We start from the raw sequence: 20,155 nt of genomic DNA, 5'->3' as shown, positions 1-20,155 counted from the left end.
CAAATGACATGCAGCTGGCCTAAAACCGCACCGATTCAACACACCTGCTTTCTGTGTGTGTGGTAACGAGTAACTAAGATGGTTATGGGAAATGTAGTGGAGTAAAAGTAAGCCTTTTATTTTGTAAATGTAGTGAAGTGAAAGTCGCCAACAATGAAATAACTCGTCAAGTACAGATAATCCCAAAAACTACTTGTACTTGTTACTAGTACTGTAACAAGATATTAATAGTACTACAGCACTGCTCATGAGTACACCCCCCCACACACACACACTTCTGAGGCCCTTTAAATGGATAGACAGAATATGCCAAATGCAGCCATTTACAGCCAAAGTCACTCTTAAGTTCATAATAGGCAATTAGAAAACATTGATCCCCAAAAAATGATCACTGAACTGACATTTCTCTTTGTTCACAGTAATTAGGTTCCCTTCATCCAAACCGTGTGTGGGATTAATGATGGAAGAATGTTAAACACCAGCCACGTAACACTCATTCATATTTCACCAGAGATTTTCATTACAGGCTTTTGAAAGATGTTTTCTTTTCCATCTTGTTTTCTCCTGTTCCTCCTGATGACAAAAGCTTTTGTCTATAGTTTGCAGCTACATTTTTATTTCTTTTACTTTTAACATTGTACACTTCATTCACCTTATTTTGAACCTGTAATATCTTCACTCAGTGGATAATGAAATTGGCTGTTTTAGTCTCAGAATTAACATATTTCTTTACAAGATGCGCCCACTTGGTAGATGTTCCTGATGCAACAAGATAGAATAAAGCCAGATGAGAAATGTGAGGGGTCAAATACAACAATAGTTGATTTGTTTACTACCAATAGTGAAGCTTAAAATGCCACCAAGAAGAGCCAGATCAATGTAACATCCCTAGCTAGAAACAAATCCACCCTAAGTCTAATTCCAAGTAAAAAGATACTGAACTAAGAACTATTTATCAAATACACAAACAGAAAGGGGCAGCAGGGCAGAATTGCCCCTAGACAAGGTGGGCTTGGTTCTCGGTCCTGGGGCTGTGGTTGCATGGGTTTCCTCCTACCGTCTCACAGTCCAAACACGTGCGTGTTTGGGTTAATCGGTGACTCTAAATTGTCCGTAGGTCTGAATGTGAGTGGGTGCAGTTGTTGGTCTCTGTGCGTTGGCCCGGTGATGGACTGGCAACCTGTCCATGCTGAGATTGGCTCATGCAACCCCCGTAACCTGGTCACACATAAGTGGTAGAAAATGAATGAATAAACAAACAGAAGGAAAATGATTAAGGCAAAGAGGCAGCCCTCCTCTACATGGCCTCCCAGGTGAACAGTCTGAAATATAGAGCCTATCGAACACAACTCAGAGAGTAGGAACAACCACGACAAACAATTCTGGCAACCACTGTAGTAAAATGGCCTATGAGCTTCCCAGAGCAGACTGGTGTTCTGCTCATACACATAAACACAGTTGCTGCAGGAAACAGCATATGGCAGAGAGCAAGTGGGGGAGTGCAGCTCCTTGGCTTTTATACTCCTCCCACTGAGCTAATGAGTTGATTGACTGCCTAACTAGCTTCAGGTGCTTGTTGCAGAGTGAGTGGGGAGGATGCAGGACAAGGCCTAAAGATCAGCAGCACAACACACTGTGCATTCCTCCTGGGGAATGTAATGATGATCCACGAAGAAAAAATAAAAACCCTGAAATCCCCCAAAATGTGAGATCTGAATGAAAGGCACCGTTAAACCTTCATGATATCAGTCACATTTACTCACACCAACACCAGAGCCTCAGTACTGAAGAAAGCCTCGAAGGAAAGCACTTCGTACAAAATATTTTCAATAAGACAAAGTACAAGATCGGCTAAAGATGTGACAGAAAGCGTTAATGGTGTTATGAGAGCAGGAAAAGAGGTATCATCAAGAAATTATGGAATATAGCGGATGCCCTTACTCTGATTGTGTTTGATAGCTCACTCCATCACCTGGAAACCACAAACTATAACAGTTTGGACTTTGAGATTACCCCCTTTGCATAAGGATGGTAATGGTGGACAACAGTCCAGGCCCTTAGGAAAGAAACAGTGATTTGAATTCGATTTTGGTAATCAAAACAAACTGACATCCTCCTCCTCCTGGGCCATCTGTTGGGGTTTTACTTGAAGGGAGGCCCGGAAGCTGTATTAGGTATTGAGATAGTTAGATTTTTCTCACAACTGGAAGACAAATACAACAGAGAGGGGTAACAAACAAATCTGGTTTCTCACAGGTTTGGTTGGGTTGAAAGATGAATATGTGATTTGGGTATTTTTGGTTGAAGGTGAATGAAGCTTTACAGGGCAACAGTGAGTAGAGAAAACAACCATAGGACAGTCGTTTAAGCTCCAAGCAGTGCAGACAACAACCTTGTTTTAGGGCCCTCGAGCAAGATGATTAAATGGTTGCTGTCATGCTGCATGCATGCTGTTGCTCTCATGTGTCGTGCATCCTGTTCAGTTTTTGGTCGGTTCTTTTCCCTCTTTCAAACTTATTTTTAGATGCTGCTCATGTGGCTTCCCCTCCTTTGTCAAGCTCTGAGCCAAGACGCGACAGTTGTCAGATAAGAGAGATCTAATGAACAGATAGAAAATAAAACAATCGAAATAAAACAGATACAGATGATATTATAAACACTTTTATTGCGTGGGACCTGAAAATAAACCCCTCTGATTAGATAAACTGTGTGAGGAAACACCCCAGAGACAAAACCAAGCAAGTCTCCACTGAAGTGTGCTTCCTTCCTCCTGAGAAAAGAGTGATACTGTCAACATATAAACAACCACAGTCACAGTATCAAACAAAGTAATGGGACAAGACATGAAATAGATGCATTACAGATTATTAAAACAGCAGTGAGAGTATACCAGCAAATCGGATTATAATGAATACCAGCTTGCAATCATCAGTGCTTTGCCAAATTGAAGGAGCAGAAATAGATCAGAAAGTGTCCTGGTACACAGATTTGACCTGGGGCAAGTGGAAATGGTGGATCCTGTGGGGGTGGAGGTCCTCTTTGAAATGAAGTGATAATTTTCCCCGGGAAGCTACAGAAACAGTAATTCCCTTTATTTGTAAAACCAGACATCACTGTCACTTCGAGTTATTATCAGCTAGATTTGCTTTCAAAAAATAATACATATTCTATACTTACTCTTCAAAGATTAAATTAAAGGTCACCACTGGATATCCGCTGCCTTCTGCCATTTCACTATCAACTTGGAGATTGCACATGCCACTTCATATAACAACTGTGCTCTGTTTAAATTGGGTTTCCTGTCCTTGCTGCTATAGCATGAGTGGCCAACTGGAGCACAGCCAGTAATAATGGTCTAAGATGTGCTGCCCTGACTGGTGCAACAAACTCAGCAGAAGGATGTGGGAGTTGTCAATCAAACACAATCTGTGCAGACCCATAATATATCTGTCAGTGTGATTTGTTAAGCAGGAAAAGTGCAGGTGAAACTGATGACATGCGATGGGCCCTTTCCACTTTAGTGTTGAGGAAGTCAAATTCAGTATTAGAAATGAGCCGAGTCTGGGAACCAGTTTGCCTAAATTATTTGCATTCAAGCGCAAAAGAAGTATGCAGACTTTTATTAACTAATGTGATACATTACACGGCTTAAAATCTGAATCCATCTTCCATCCTTGAACAGCAATGAGGTGGATGCTGTCCTCCAGATGAGCCAGTATCTTTTTCAGTGAAATGATTTGAAGTTGAAGAAATTCTTTTCTGCTCAGATGTTTCATTTATTTGTTTTCTTTGCCTCATGAAAATTCTTTAGCTCAAACTTTCCTCTGATCTTCTGCCCTGCCCTTTTTTTGTCCTTATCTTCCCTCTTTTAATATCTCCTCACCGTCTACTAATCGACAGCCCAGTAAACCTCAGAAGGAGAGGGGAATACACAAACACAGGCACTCATTGCAAAAACATTGGAAGCTATTTATAGTTGCTTAGAGGGGTGTGTTTGGGCTGGTGGCTCTACAGATCATGTAGATGTGTCCTTCACTGCCGCCGTGAACAATGCTGCCTGCCAGACTCACACACACGCAGACAGATGAATCCCCACACACAACATGAAGATACAAGGGCTGCAATTAGTACCACATAATATAAACGGCTATATATTTATACAGTACATGTTTAAAAATGTGTACTTGGCTGCTTAATGTAACACATGAAGGATGTCTGTTTCAGCATGAGGCTTCGATTGTTTGTGGTGTTCATTCAAAGTTGTTAATATAGAAACTGAAACAATCAATTGAGTTTAGCATTTCCCAGTTTTTTCTAATTAATACAGAGAAGAACTAATATTTAATTGTAAATTGAGATTAAGGGCAGCTGTGTGTAAAATCTGTCAGAAATGACGTTCCAGCTGTAAAACAAACAGGTTTTATATTAAAAATGTATCAGACGTAGTACATGTTAATACAACATGTCCTATCCTAACTATTTAAGTTGTTATTTCTTGTCTAATGCCACTTTAAGATAAAGTATTTAGTATTTATCACATTAAGGAGTCAAGGTTTAGGCCTGTGCGAAATTGCAGTACAACTATTGATGTTACCACCAGGGGGCAGTACTCCCCCAATTCAGAAGGCAGCTCAGACTCTCTGTCACCATCTCCATCTGGGTGTTTTTGTATTTACTGCACAAAATTTTCCATGACATTTTGTAAAAATGCTTACACTCAGCACCCATGAATGACATAATGCAACCCATCGGCTTGATACCAACTTTAAATTAACTTACGATTGATGTAGTCTAAAATTGACAAAATTTTCTGCGTGAAGCAGTGCCTCACATCCTGGAAGGATGAACATGTGACTCATTCATTTGCCCTTAGAGTTGCTGCTCTCAGCTGTGTTTTAATGAGATATTAGGATTATGTCAAAAAAGCCTTTGATTATTTTCTACAGCCCAAACTGACGTCTTCAGATGCCTTGTTTTATTTGAAACTCAAAGCATTAAATAATTTTAAACTGGAAAAAAAACTTAGATTAATCACTAAGTTTTTCCAAATATTTGTAACAGCTGCATACTTGGCTAACATTATTTTGCTTCATGCAGCAGTGGCTGAATCACAATATACAATCGGAATACAACTCCAAAGTTGTAAAATGTTACCACATAATCAGGTTTTCATTTTGTTTTTTAAAAGGACAGCAGAGACAGGTTTTACTTTAGCTTTGACTTTTTTTATGTTTTGGGCTAGTGCTGTTGCCCCACAACAAGTCAGTTGTGGGTTCGATTCCTAGGCCTGGGGCCTTTCTGTGTGGCGTTTGCATTGGTTTCCTCCCACCGTCCAAAGACATCATGTCTCTAAATTGTCTGAGTGTGAGTGGTTGTTGGTCTCTGTCTGTCTCTGTGATGGACTGGTGACCTGTCCAGGGTGACCCCTCCCTCACCCAGAGTGAGCTGGGATTGGCTCCAGCACTGCCCAGGGCCCAGAAATTGATAAGCGGTTGAAGATGAATGAATGAATTTTTGGGCCTTTCTGGCTTTATTTGAAAGGAAAGCTTGAAAAGGGATAAGAAACGGGAGCAAAAGAGCAGAAAATGACGCGGCAAATTTCCACCAGCTGGAGCTGAATAACGTTGCCAAGGAAGACCTTGTGGCCTCCTGTTCATGAGGCGTGCGTTGCTATAGCTCGTGCGCGTGTTATAGATGTATGTCTTTAAAACTAGAAGACACCGGCCATCTGCTGGATTACAAATCGGGTTCAGTTACGGCCTCTTGTCCTTCGGTGAACACCTGTCTGAGAGAAAGGAGCAAAGAAAGAAAACAACTGTTTCAGCAAGAAAACCTCAAAGGACGATTTTCACTGTGATTGTGTCTACAGTGGTGACGTACTATACTGTCTTTAGGGCATGATTACTTTTCTACAACAGTCAGCAAGATAAGATAACAAACAACAAACAAAATAATAACATTTTTATAATGCTGTGACAATTTCTGAGTTTACACATTTACTGTCACGGTTTCATCAAGCTGTTTTCTCCAAACACAAACTATTGCTGCTCTTATTTTCTTTTGAATGTTTGTTTGATTCACGAAAATGATACCGCAGAGTAATAATGAAAACTTTCAAAATGCAGAACTTCAAGTCCTACTTTTGATGCTATGAGACAAAAAGATGACATAATATACAGAATCAAGTGTTAAAGAATGTCGAGCATTTAGGAAAAATCAGCAGTGCATCTGTCAACAGCATGTCATCAGAGCAGTAATGTACTGAGACATTCTCAGGCATATGGAGGAAATCCATCCATCCATCTTCATCCGCTTATCCGAGGTCGGGTCGCCGGTTATGGAGAGAGTGGTTTGACATAATTCAGATGCTAGAAATATAAGGTAGAGTGACCTGTGACTAATATGATTGGCAGTCAAGGGGATGTAATTGTCATGGAAATATCATCAGGCCATATTAGAGCCTTCAGCAGATGACATCATGTTGTCAGGTGCATCAGGGGGTGATGCTGGACTGCTGTCTGCAGTAAGACCATCAGAGAAAATGTTTACAATTCATCTATAGTGATGATAAAAAATATGATGCATAGATATTGTTGTGCAGCATTACAATTCTGTCTGTATATATGTGGATTGGAAATGTGAGGAATGAAGAACCATAATGTAGATAGTTTCTCTTTGCAGAAGAAATTATTACTTTGGTTTCCAGGCTGCCTCTTCAGCTGTATTGAGACAGACATACTGGCCTTGTTGTTAACACCTTCCAAAGTCACCCGTTCATGTTGTCCTGTCAGGGTACTCTTCCTCAGACTGAGCCTACTTCTGTGTGTTGATGATGTTTTGCTGTCAAAAGAACGATCGTTCTGACAAATGCTGTGCTGCATATTTGTCTTGAGGGAAGCAGCAGAGGTTCAGATGCAACCCCCAATTTGTCTCCAGCAGCTGCACTGCACCGGGGACATCTAGTAGCATTTACACAGAAGACATAATGTTGATATCAATTTTTAAACATCAATTTGGAGGAATGTAAATTTCCGACCCAAATCCTTGTGGGTTAGGGTTATGAAAAGGGTCCTTTTGGAGCTCTTCCTATAACACCTGAGTTGAAATCAAACCATTCTCATTTTGTGGCAGCTGCTTTACTTCCGTCTTTCCCCAAATTGAAATGAAGGTGGTCTCAGGATCGTGTGGTGGTTGATCAGGTGGTCGGTTGTGGCCTGTGGATCTTTGTCCACTCCTCTTCACTGGCTCAGTGAAGTCAGATGCAGATAAGCCTTTGATACAGTTTTTCCAGATAATCTCGATTGTGCAAACGAGCCGTTGCATCAGTTGTCCAGCTGGCTGACCTTGGATGAGCTTGAAGGTAAAGGAGCTGGACGTGGAGGTCGTGTGGGTGTGATTACATATGTTTTGAAATCTTGAGGCTGGTTGGATGAACTGACATATCCTCGGAAAGGGATTTTAGAGTTTACTGCCTCAAAACTCTCAACAAGGTGATGAATCATTCAGTACAATTATCTTGATATTCCACACTTGCCAGCAGGAAGCATGATAATTACTTACCAATAAGTCAAAGTCTAACAGGAAACGTTCCGCTCTAAACAGCTCTTTATCAACCAACAGATAGTGCTGCATCACTTTCTGCAGGGCGGCCTGGATCCAGACCAAAGGCAACAAAAACAAACCATCTTTCACGTCCATTTTTCGTTTCTTCTTTTTAAAGCCAAGCCTTTAGACAAATCAATTGTTTGTTGTTTCAAGAGGAACTACATGACTTATAATTCATCACAAACACACTAAGCCCCGATGGCCTCTTTGATACTTCAGCCGGTTGCTGTACTGACTGGTTTCAACACCTGACATGTAAAGTTACTGGTCTGGTCTGGATGTATTACAGATAAAGATCTGGAGAATCGGAGATTAGGGAATTAATACAAGAGAAAAAAAGCTGAAGTCCTTTATCAGGACAGTGATGACCTGCCAGCGTGTACCTGCTGCTGTGTGTGTGTCTGTCTGTAGGGCAGTATATCAGATTATAACAGATAGAATTGTTCAGATCCCCCCAAGCAGAGCCACCCACCTCCTTCCTCTGTCGTTAGATGTCCTGAAACTGATGTGGATTTCATGGTTTCACAGTGGTGGACATCAGCTGCCAACTGTTTCTCCAAACAGCTTCTCTGTTCTCTATTGATTCTTTAACAATGTTTCAGATTAAATTGTTGCAAAAAAAACAACTTTAAATGGATTCCGTTGAGTTTTGAACCTTTTGCAGACATTTGTCACCCCGTGGAGGAAACAACTTGAGCTTGCATGTTGACCAGAATGCTAACGAGCTATCTGATGATCCACATGACTTTTTCACTGACACACAGTGGGACACTTCGCTGTAAGACTTCGCTGATTATAAGGGAGATGAGTGATAACCCAGTGAAACTGAAATTATACACTAAAATGAAAAAAACCTATAATCAGCCAGGCTGGCCATGTGGGCGGTGCATATCATCTGCAAAGCTTCTCTAATTCAAATAGTCTTCCGTTATCAGATGTAATTTATATGAAATGCCTGCAGGGGATCTACTTCTCTGACCTTATGTTGTCAATAGATATCTTGGCGCTGCCCACCTGCACCATTTTTATTTCCCCACGCAGCACATAGCTACTTAAAATGAAAAGTTTTCTTAAGTTTTACTGCTGAAAAGACACTGTGGTTTTATTGTTGCCAGATTTACTCCACTGAGCCTTCGAGGATGACTTCTTCAGAAGCCAAGACAGTTAGACACTTTGGCTTCACAATGGTTATCTCTGAAAGAAGGGTTATTTCACACTTAACATGGCCTGACAGGAGATTAAGGCTCACAGCCCATCAGTCTGTGCCTGCCATAACTGTGGCGTGCTGATCCTGCTTGTCAGGAATAGTGTGGCAACATGCACAGAAATATGACAAGTTAAACAGCATTATGTTTTTAATATGAACTGGCTCTTTTGGAACAAGAATGCACAATTTATTTGCTCAGCTCTTTTTCAGTAACAATGAACACAAAACAATACTTGTCAATAAAGTGTCCTATTGCTTTACAGATCTGAAAAGCAATAGGACACTGGAGGTTCCCGAACTGTGAAGCAGTGCGAGGTTCGCCGGTTTTTCTCCACCTTTTTGATATTCTGTGAGTCCAGAGGTGTCGTCGGATTTAAAAAAGAAACAACAAATAACTGTGAGCTTAGCCACTGCTATTATAAGAGCAATCAGAGACTGCGTTATAATTCATTTGAAATATGTCGTATTATTTCACACTGAAGCCTTTTTTTGTGATGTAAACTAATAAACCCCACATATTTTTTTTTCCTGTGCCTACTGCAGCTTTAGTATCTCCTCTTTTCTAAAACACCTGTGGCAGGTGTGTGAATATTTCTACTGGAGTCCCCTGTGACACCTTCAGCTCTGAAATGTCACACTGCTGCCACCCCAGACACCATTTCAGAATATGAAGCTGAGCGAAACAGGAAATAAAAAGCCATGAATGCTTTTAAGTGCTTTTTAAGATCCCTGAATCTTTGGTGAGATAGTGGGTTAGTGCTATGGTAGATTGTACCAGTTAAACCTTCACAAAGGCGTAAGAAGACATTTAGATTGCAAAACAAAATGATTTTCAAAAGGGCCCCAAAGGAAATGTGAAAATGAAAGCTTTGTGAAAGCCAGGTGCATGAAGTCTCTCCAGGTACTTTTGCTTTGTGCTGCTAAATTGATTTCCATTATTATGAATATGTCTGTTTGTTTGGCTTGTTTCCAGGGTCTGTATGCGTGAATCAGAGGGAAGAGAGGGTTGAGGTCTACCTTATTATAAGGCAGAGCCGACATGAGATAGAAAACAGCTGGAGGAGATGGTTTGATTATGACAGAGTAAAAGGACCGAGCAAAAACCAGAAAACAGTGAGTAGTTATATCAAGTCTGCATTTATAAAGTATTTAAAGTGCCTCGCTTTTCCCTCCATATTATGAGCTGCAGCCTGATTTAAAAAACAATTGAAGACACAGTTTATTTACATCGTTTTGGAAACTAAATAAAATAACATGGAGCTACAGAGGAATGATAAAGAAAAAGAAACCATTTCACATGCTCCGTTTATCAGCCACGCCAGACTCCCAGTTATTGGCTCGTGGCTGAACCAAAGTGGTTTGTTTGGTTTGGTTGGCACAGGCATAGCAACAACAGCAGTAACATTAATTTCTTATTGAACAGTATTTCTAAAGATCTTTTCTCTCTCCTCCCGCATGCATTCCACAACAGTTTGATTTTTTTTTTTTTTTTACTGGCTCTCTTGGTTGTGGAAAAAATGGGAAGGATACAGACTAAAACTAGGGGCCAATATATTCCATTAGAAGTCCTTGTCAGCTGAACAGATGGCTTTGGAAACCTCATTACGCCACACCTTTTTATTATAGCAGGCACATTGGCCATTTCTGTAACTCGCTGAAATTGATGATCCCGAAGTCAAAAGCTCTTGACTGGCCAGCTGTGTGGAGATGTGAAAGTATGCTGGGCTTCATTTGCTACACATTTATTTCTTTTCACACAAACAAACCGGTGCAATACTGAGATTGTCTTCCAGGAAAAACTGCTCTTTCAACACATTTAAACAATATTGTATCTCACTCCCCTCTATGACTGCCCAGTTTTCACTCTGTCTGTAAGAGCAGCCATTTGGATCAGGTATAAACACTCTGACGTGGTCGGACAGCGCCCCATATGAATCACTTCTTTTACAGTTGCCGATAATCTGGCCCTTAAACATCCAGAAGACACAGGGCGCTATTAGCATTCACTTTGACTTGTGTCTACAGCCAATGAATACTTGTAGAACTGGTGTTCACCATCTGTTAGTTATGGGCTCAAAAAACTTCAGAGAGAAATATGCAACGTGTTTTACAATTTTGTAGCATTGCCAGTGGCTATCCGTAACTTCAAGCTTGGACAGGATTACAAGGAATGTGGGAAATAAAATGTTAGCTTTTTTTCCTCGGTAATTGGACTAATTGTTTGTTACTTCACTTGGTTCCCTTGGTTTGGTCTGTCACAGACATCGACTCCAAATATCAGTAACCTGTTTGTAGAATTCATTCGATAAGCCAAAATAGGTTGGTGATAAAATGTTTCTTTCAGTTTAGTGAAATATTCCAATCTTTCTCCATTTTCCACAGCAGTAAATTTCATACTCATCTACTGCTGCAATAAGCAAATTTTCTTGGGTAAAAATAAAAGAAATTACAAGGACGCCGCTCTGGGGGGCTTTTAATCACAAGAGGACCCAAAAAACATGGCAGCATTAGCTGTAATTATTACTGACGAGTGATGATTTTATCATGTGATGTTAAAATCGCGTGACCCCCCTTGGAGAGACAAATCCAGTCCTAGTAGAGGTTTGGCACCAGGCAGATGGTTTATACTTTATCTGATTTTTATTTTATTTTTTTTTATATTGAAAATAGTTCCCTGCTGTGGCTGGAATCAAGACTGATAGTGGAGGTGAGAATAGACCAAAACTGCTCAAAACAATGAACTCATAGAACAAACACTTGAAAATGAAGAGTTGAGTGACAAATCTGTCACGAAAAGTGTGTTTTTTACTGGTGCCAGTTACAATTCCAATTTTACTGTACACGCATTCATTTGATCCATTGTTGATGTGAAAATATGAAAGAAACTCAAATATAAGATTCGTTTTTCTCTGACGGAAACTCTTCGATTCTTCCTTGAAATCTTTGCATCAGAATGCCACATTTGAATTTTGCTGATGTACCTCAATCTTCAAGTCATTCCCCAGATTTTCTCTGGGATTCATGTCTGGGCTTTGAGGTCGGTGAAGGACTTTCACATTCTTGTTGTGAAGCCTCTCCAGGATTGATTTGGCAGCATGCTTGAGTCCTGTTGGAGCAGAATTTCGTTGGCCCTGCTCTCAGGCCTTTGGCGCTCAGAAACATGCTCTCCTCGAGATTTGCCTGTGTTTGGATCTGTGCATTGTTCTTCTGGACCTCTTCCAATTTTCTCCGGCCACGTCTGAAGCTGCAGCACCGTGCCATGGGGTACGAGTGATGTTAAAGGCTTGATAATCTGTGCATGCTAGCTGAAGTGATTTGAATTTTATTTCATCAGGTCACAGAATGGTTTGCGTCATGCTCTGTCTTTCACACCCTTTGATGAACTTGGCATGAGTTGGTTTTCAGGAGAGTCTGGTTTCTAATTTTTTTTTTTGTGGGCCTCTCTCTGTTCCAGTAAATTATTCCATCATGATTGAAGACCACTGGAGTTTTGTTCGAGTGGTCTTGAGGTTCATAGCCACTTTTCTGATGAAGGGGTTTCTTGGCAGACTCGACTGCATTTGGTCAAAAACCAGCGCTTGGTTTAATCCTGGTAATTTAATTTCTTTTCTTAAATGTCTTAATGGTGGGGGTCTGCAGATGACTCAAATACGTATTCTAGTTTTTATTCCTCCTCTGATCTGACCTCTGGTTAGGTTTCTTCATAAGGATTTCAAAAGAGACACAAAGACACTTTCTGTTGAACTTTAAAGAGATGAAAGGAATTTAATTTGTGGTGCTAATTCACAATTCACAGACTCCAGTGTCTTTTCTTTGTCAGGCTCCTACTTACTACTAGTTCCAGTAAAGCAGCTGACAGTGATCAACTGCAAAGTGACTGCTGTTGAGTTTTTCAAACCATGCTTGCCAACACGGCCACTGGATCGGTGAGTTAGACCATCATTTTGGTCCAGAAATCACTCAGTAACTTGAAAAAATGTCATGAAATTCTTTTCAGACGATTTTTGCTTAGATTTGTTTTTGAGGGAGATGTCTAAAAAAAATTGCCTAGATTACCTCCACGGGAGCACATTTTCACCATTTACATATCAGCCTGTCAATAATAACTATGATCCATAACGATATAGCGCAGATGTAATGTTGATTTGTACATTTAAATCTTTTCAGGAGAATAAGAAAGGGATGCAGATCGTTTTGTGTACACAGAAAGCACTGCTTTATTGACTGCACTGGACTGGATCAGTCTGGACTGGATATGATGGAAGTAGGACTCCATTAGATGAGGGTGGGACCTTAAGAGGCGGGTCAGAATTGGACTGGGGGGGGTCGTCATAGTGGGATGCAGCCATCTTTAAGGCAAAACAAACAGCATGCAGATACAGTCACAGGAAACATCATCATTTATCATCATCATATTGCTTTTCAAAGTCTCGCTTAAAACATCGAAATTGTACAAAAAGGAAGAAAATAGGTTTTTCGCACTAATGAAAAATACATTTTTTGATTTTTCCCTCCTACAAAGAAGATTCTAATACAAGAAAATAAATATAGCAAAAAAAGCCAAAAATAATTTAAAATAGCTCTTCTTTTTCATATATGTTCAATAGTTCTCTTTGCTATTAACAAATGGCACAACATTCTTTGAAACAAAGAATACAGAAGGATAAACTCCTGCAACATTCATATTATTGTATTGAAGAACTGATGCAGAGTGGAGGAGAAACTGGACACAGCAGCAGAGATTTGAACATCTTTATAAGGACAAATAAGACAGGAGGAAGAGGAAGAGGAGGAAACCTGTGTCCAGCTCTGCTCTGATTGGATGATGCTGATTGGTATTCAAATATCGCAAAATACGACCAATAAGATGCAGAATGATATCCAGTAATATTTGAAAATGTCACGAGAGCAGATAAGATAGATGAGAAGAGGAAAAAAAGCTTCATCAATTAACCTTTCAACTAAGAAGAATATGCTAAGTGCTTAGAATAAGATAGTATTATAAAAAAGGATATATAAAAGTCCCTTTAGGTAAAAAAAGAAGCTTTTTTGCAAACCAGAACTCGACTGAATTGTTGTTAAATAACGTGTTTCGACCTGAGGGAGAGAACGTTTAAGAACTGCCGGTCAGGAAAGAGGAGTGAGAATTTGGTTTTGTTGTTAATGAGTCAGAAAGTATCTGCTCTGCACTGCACAGGAGAGATCCAGAGAAATATGAGAGGCGAGAGTGAGGAAAGATAAAGAGATGCATGAAGTGGCGTTGGAAGTGAGACTGAAAACATTAAAGTTACACAAAGTTAAGGAAAGTAAATGAGAGAAACAGACAGACAAATAATAATAATAATAAAATAAAATAAAAATAAAAGACAAGGAGAGAGGAAAATGCTTTCGAGGACATCCACAGCCAGCTGGTTAAATCTTTTTTCCACGCTGAGCCATTGTCAGGCTGAACATATAGCAAAGCTTGAGTGGATAACTGATGTGAGTTTTTCTGAAAATGAACACATGTCGAAAGGACAACTTTCTGTTTCCTCAAACTTTTTCTTCAGCTGAGCAGATGTTGGCTGTGATGAGCTTAATCTGTAATGGAGGGGGCATTTAACTGCTTCCCCGTTATTAAGATTTTCTCGCATAAAGTGGGTTTCATAATTTAGCCAGCTCAGTGTAAATGTTCAGTAAAGGTGTGTTCACACAGCAAGCAAAGTCAACTTTAACTTTGCTTGTAGTAAAAAAAGTATTGTTTTGGTATAGTTGAAGCATTTTGTTGAAGTTATGCAGTTTTGCTTTTATGCACACTTTTGTTTTTCCACTCAGGCTAACTTTCATTTCGATTTATATCAAGTTTCATCCAGAGGAAGAAGAAGAAGAGAAATGAGGCAGAAAAGGTCTGCAAGAACTGAGCTGCCGTATACTTTTAACCACATTCAACCCTCACCCTGAACAAACAACAGGTCTTATGCAAGCCCTGTATATTCATCCTGAAACCACCGACACCTGTCTGCACGCAGACCTCGTGTTTTCAGTCACACCACATACAGAGGCTGCACTTTGCCAGGAATCAAAACACCAATTGGCCCCTGGTTGTATCAAAGGGAGGCAAATAAACACATATTTCCTTCAGGAAAAGTAGACTTTCTAAGTGAAAGAGAGATAAAGAGGTCAGATTATGAAAGCAGAGAAAGGAAGAACATAAAAAAAACAACAACATTGGAATAAGGAAGTAAAGCAGATGATATTACGGCAGAAATGCAGTGCAGAGGGCCTCTTTACAAACGGACTTTAACTGCATCTTAAATCCAGATTGTGTGTTGACTTGATTTATTGCGAAAACATTTACACCTGGAGGTGAAGTGTCTCATGCAGAAATCACTCTTTCCTTCATAAAACAGTAGTTTTGTTTTATTTACGCTTTGTGTATAGAACTCAGCTGAATTTGAATTTAATGGGACCAAATGCTATTTGGCTGTTGGTGGGAGATGGTAGCTGTGGCCAAATCGATCTTCAGCGAGTCCTGGTAGCGTTTACACCTCAATTTGTGTGCGGTTATAAATGTCTGAGGCGTCTGAACCTACCAGACAACAAATGGGTAAAACCAGATGTGAAGGAAGGTTGAATAAATGATTCAGATTGTCGAGGAGGAAGCATGAAGGGGAGTCGAGCAATGATAAAAGAAAAAAAGTATAAAGGTCAAGGTTGATATAAAATTAGAAAAATGTATTGTTTTCCAATGTTTCTATTTTTACAGTCTGTGATTGTTCATACATTATGATCAGTCTTAACTGCTGGCTTATGCATGAAATTGTACTGATAAGTTAACAAAAAAAAAAAAAAAAATCGAAAATGAAGATTACCTGGCTGTTCGTGACATTTTCAGAAGAAAGCCGGTGCTTGTCTTATTGTCATCTCAACAAATCCGAGGGAAAGACCAAAACCAACAAAACTGTTAAATACTTCATTGTTTGACTCCTCAGTTAGGAATAAGTGTGATGAGCAAAATATCAAAATTTATTACATGGCCAAGTTACTCATCTATGGCACGATTAGATTGAAAAGCTTTTTTTTTTTTTTTTTTTTTTTTTTTGGCTAATGTATTGCTTCCATTGATTTCTACTGGAAACATAAATAACTACAAACTGCTTGCAAATATAAAGTTTTGTTTAAAAAGCTGAGTACTGTTCTTTTTAACCAACGTGACTTAAATGAGTAAACTGAGAATTCATTGGAGATTTTTTTCAGTTACAGATTAAAGCCTAAAAAAAAAAGTAGGAGAATGTCTGGTAATTTATTAAGAATGACTGGAAATGTGAAAAAAATGATCACTGATCATTTTTACTTTGTACTTATTGAGGATTTAATGTGCATGAATAAAGATGCATGGTACAGAGGAGGAGGATACACAGACAGTACTACTAGGAGCAGGTTTTTGTTGGTTTTGTTCTTTTTATGGGATTTCTTGACAACAGGCTACAATTATTTTGTTAGCCGTTCTTCTCGTCCATCTTAACTGCTGACTAATGTTGGGCAGATTTATAGCCTTTTGTCTGAATGCAAATAAAACACAGAGGGCAAGTTCTACTGAAAGTCACGGTCCGAATGAAAATATTTTGGAACAAAATGTCATTGCTTTTTGGCCCGTTCTTCTTCTCTTTTTGCCCAATCCCATTCTGCTTTCCTGATTTGATTGTTACAGGTTGTGAAAGAAATATTTGGATGGAGACCCAACAGTATGGAGGGAAGGAGAGAGAGACAGCCGGAGTTGGAAATGAGGAGGTGAAAGGGCAAAGAGAAGGGAAGGGCCTGGTGTTGTTTATATTAGCTGCTTGTTAACTTGACTGAGTGGACAGGCTGCAAACAGAACACAGGGGAAAGAACAAGTTGTACTCTTCCTCTGTCTGCCTCTCTGGCTCCGGTTCAGTAAACATCTCCCTCCTCTCCTCTTCCTTCATCCACTGTCCTCTCCCCGTGTTCTCTCTCTCCAGGCCAGAGCGAAGAGATGTTTAACCCTCCTCACACGTACTTCCACAACACCTGCCTGTTATTATTTGTCCTTAAAGCTACACACATCCTTTTTTTTTTTTCTCTTTTACTTTTTTCAACTGTGCTTCGTATCCAATTTGAAAAGAGCCACGTGGTGGACAAGGAGGCTGATCCCCGAACGGGGTGGGGGTGGGGAGGGGGTCATCAGGGAAAGTATGAGGTGGTGGGGTGGGAGTGTCTTCAGGGTTTCAGGATGGAGCAGGAAGGGGACTTTGCTGGTGGTGGGAAGAGCAGGCGGGGGGCGGGGGGTGTTGTTGGATGGTGGAGGCAGAGTAAGGTATGCAGTTTGTGCAGATGGGAGATTTAGTCTTAAAAACATTTGTTGATTCTGCTCTGGAAGCAGAAGTAACCTCACTGTGTTCATTCACAGCAGGTGAACCCGAGCGACGTTGGATTTAAGCCACTGAAATGGCAAGTATTTAAAGCAAAATACGGATGTTTGGCCTCCATAGACATGCTTTCACATGAGAAAGGTCCAATTTTCACAGGAATTTGATGCACCATGTGAAAAGAATAGCTGATTAATTCATTATTTGCGTCAAAGAAAATTATTCATAATCTGGTTTCGGCATCTTAAATGTCACGCTTTGCTGCAGTTTTGTGTTTTCATGTAATTCCAAAATGAATATTTTGGATTTTCATCCGTTAGCTGGATTGAAAAAAAAAAAGCATCTGAAAACGTCTGGGCTCTAAAAACACGTTTCACATTTCATAGACCAGAGGATTAATCGTCAGTAACCCTGGCAGCCTTGTTGCAGGATTAAAGCGTTTTATGTATTTCTTAGAAATTGGCAGGCGATGGAATTGGTAGTTTGGGACATACTGTTAAGGGATGATGATGGACTGTGACATTCCTGTTTCATGTCCTGCTGAGGACATTTGTTGAATGTCATTGTCATCTCTCCCCTGTCATGATTACAATAAAGGGATAAAGTACTCGAGAAGTCAGCTTTTCACATGGGCACTGGAATTCCCCTTCACACTTCTGCTTCTCATACATAGAATTTGATTAAATTCAGGTTCAAACTGACTGTATCTTCCTGTTTTGACCTTGGTTGCTTCAGTTAGCTACCTTACAACATGGTGAATGAGAGATCATCTGATTCAAATCACCGGTTCTTTGACCCCACCAATCTACATGTGATTCGACAGTTGAGCCTGTTTCTGCCTCCACAGCAGCTCGACCTGTGATAAGTGTTTGTGTGACTAAACCTCCGATCTGTGCAGTGTGTCTGGGTTGAGGATGCTCAGACCTTGAAGCCATAACTTTGCTGTAACAGAGAGGAGAGCAAAGCGCCAGTAAAAACAGAGGAAGCAGATAATGAGTCAGCTTTCTAGTTTGATACGAGCCACGGTGGTCAGCTAAAGCATTACAAAAGAAAAAAAAAAACTGCTTGCAAAGGCTTTTTTAAAACACGGAAAATGAAAATGTCCTTAGTAGTAGTAGTTAAACAGTATCATACATTATTGTAGATGTATATAAACTCCAGCAGTAGGTGGGTGGGTTGGTTTGTATGGCTGGCGTGGGACAAGAAAGCCAAGACTGTCAGTGACATCGGAAACGGGAAGCACCAAGCAGTCATAAGGTCTCACTTGATCACTTAGGAGAGCCTCCATTTACAAACAGATTTAGGCAGACTCTGAATAAATTACATTTTCATCAAGATTTGAATTCTGGATACTACATTTCTCCACTAAATCCAATGAGCACAATCTAAAACAAGTAATGACTTCTTTGACATGATAACACGGACTAAATGTTTAGGCACTGGCCAATCCTGGCTTCATTTACCTGACGACAGCCTCAAACCACGTTTTTACTGGACGAAGGAGCTACCACAGAGGAAAAGAGAGATATTGTATGAACAGCAATCTGATGCCCTTCTGGTTCCCCAAAGCCTCCTCAGTGCAATCAACACATTTTATCCTACAATGGCTGGAAATCACTTTCATCCACCACATTCCACCTGGACTTGAGAGGCTGTTTTTCTTCACTTGGTTTTTTTTTTTTAATCTTTATTTTTTGTTCAAGTGAAACACAAATTGGCTTGTAGTACTCACATTTGCAGCGAATTTATTAGTGGATGGCCCTTTGACTACCTTTTTGCTCTTAAAGACATTTGAGCATGCAGCTGAGGGAGTCCTGAGGAACCCAGCCCTGCTAGCGCAGTGATGTCTTCCCAAGGAATTTCACAACAGTGTCGGTAGAGTAGACGGCAGCTGTGCAAATTGTGAGCAAGGCTCCAATTACCTGCCGAAATAAATTTCCTGCTGAGGTCTCAGGATTTATTGCTGTGTGTAGGTGTGTTTTTGACCTGCCATTACTTGCACGGTGCCCACCAACTTCTTTCTGTGGTGCAACACTCATGCCAACAACAGGGGGAGAGTTTTGCTTCTGACATGCATCAGCTCACCGCTTAGAAAACAGTATAGTCGTATATTTATCCATAACACAATAGCGACTGAAAGTAGTAAGACGGAACAAGAAAAAATTCATCTGATACCAGATTTTTTAACTGATCCTGATGCCGATGCTTCACTCTGAGGCGGAAAATGTCAACCTAATAGGGAAATTTCAAAATTTTGGGTCCAGATTTCACACAGTGGAAATTTCACCTGACATAGTTGCGAAATTCAAAGATCATCAGAGCGCATCAGGCCATGAGCCAACACCCACACTAGTGTACCACACAGGACAGCGATGCTTTGAAGTTGTATTCTAGTGGATATTGATATAAAAAAAAAAAAGAACCTGCAAAAGACTCCAGTCTACAGTATCTACGAAGCGGAAGGAGAGGGCATTGAAGCCACACTGTAAATATAGAATAATAACCAGTTTGTGATTTTGCCAAGGCTGCACAATATCTTGGAGAAAAAAACATCTGAACTGCAATTATCAGTTTGCCAGAGAAAGTATGACGAGGTTGAGAGGATCTTTAGAAACAGCAAGTCTAACTCCTGAACACCTCCACAACTTCCTGTTGGGGCAATTCTATTTTTTTCCACCCAGCACTGTGCAACCTTAGCATTTGCTACTACATGTTAAGGCCTTTACAAGTGAGGCCTTGTCTAATACCACTGTCTACAAAGTCAGGCTACTCTGAACATTGAATATTGAAACCAAGATTACATTTTTCTGTCTTAGCAACATATGAATGGTAACGACCATTCGGTGGAGGATTGTGTGGGTCGTAATGATACTTCGCCACATCCTCGCTTCAAAACACAAGATTTGTTGCAGTTATTGTATGTGTTGTTATGGTAAGTTTCCATGCACATTGTAATTGCGGTAGCCAACGTAGAAGT

Source organism: Echeneis naucrates, chromosome 14 (assembly GCF_900963305.1).
Source record: "Echeneis naucrates chromosome 14, fEcheNa1.1, whole genome shotgun sequence".
Classification (NCBI taxonomy): Eukaryota; Metazoa; Chordata; class Actinopteri; order Carangiformes; family Echeneidae; genus Echeneis; species Echeneis naucrates.
This window is presented reverse-complemented; position numbering follows the sequence as displayed.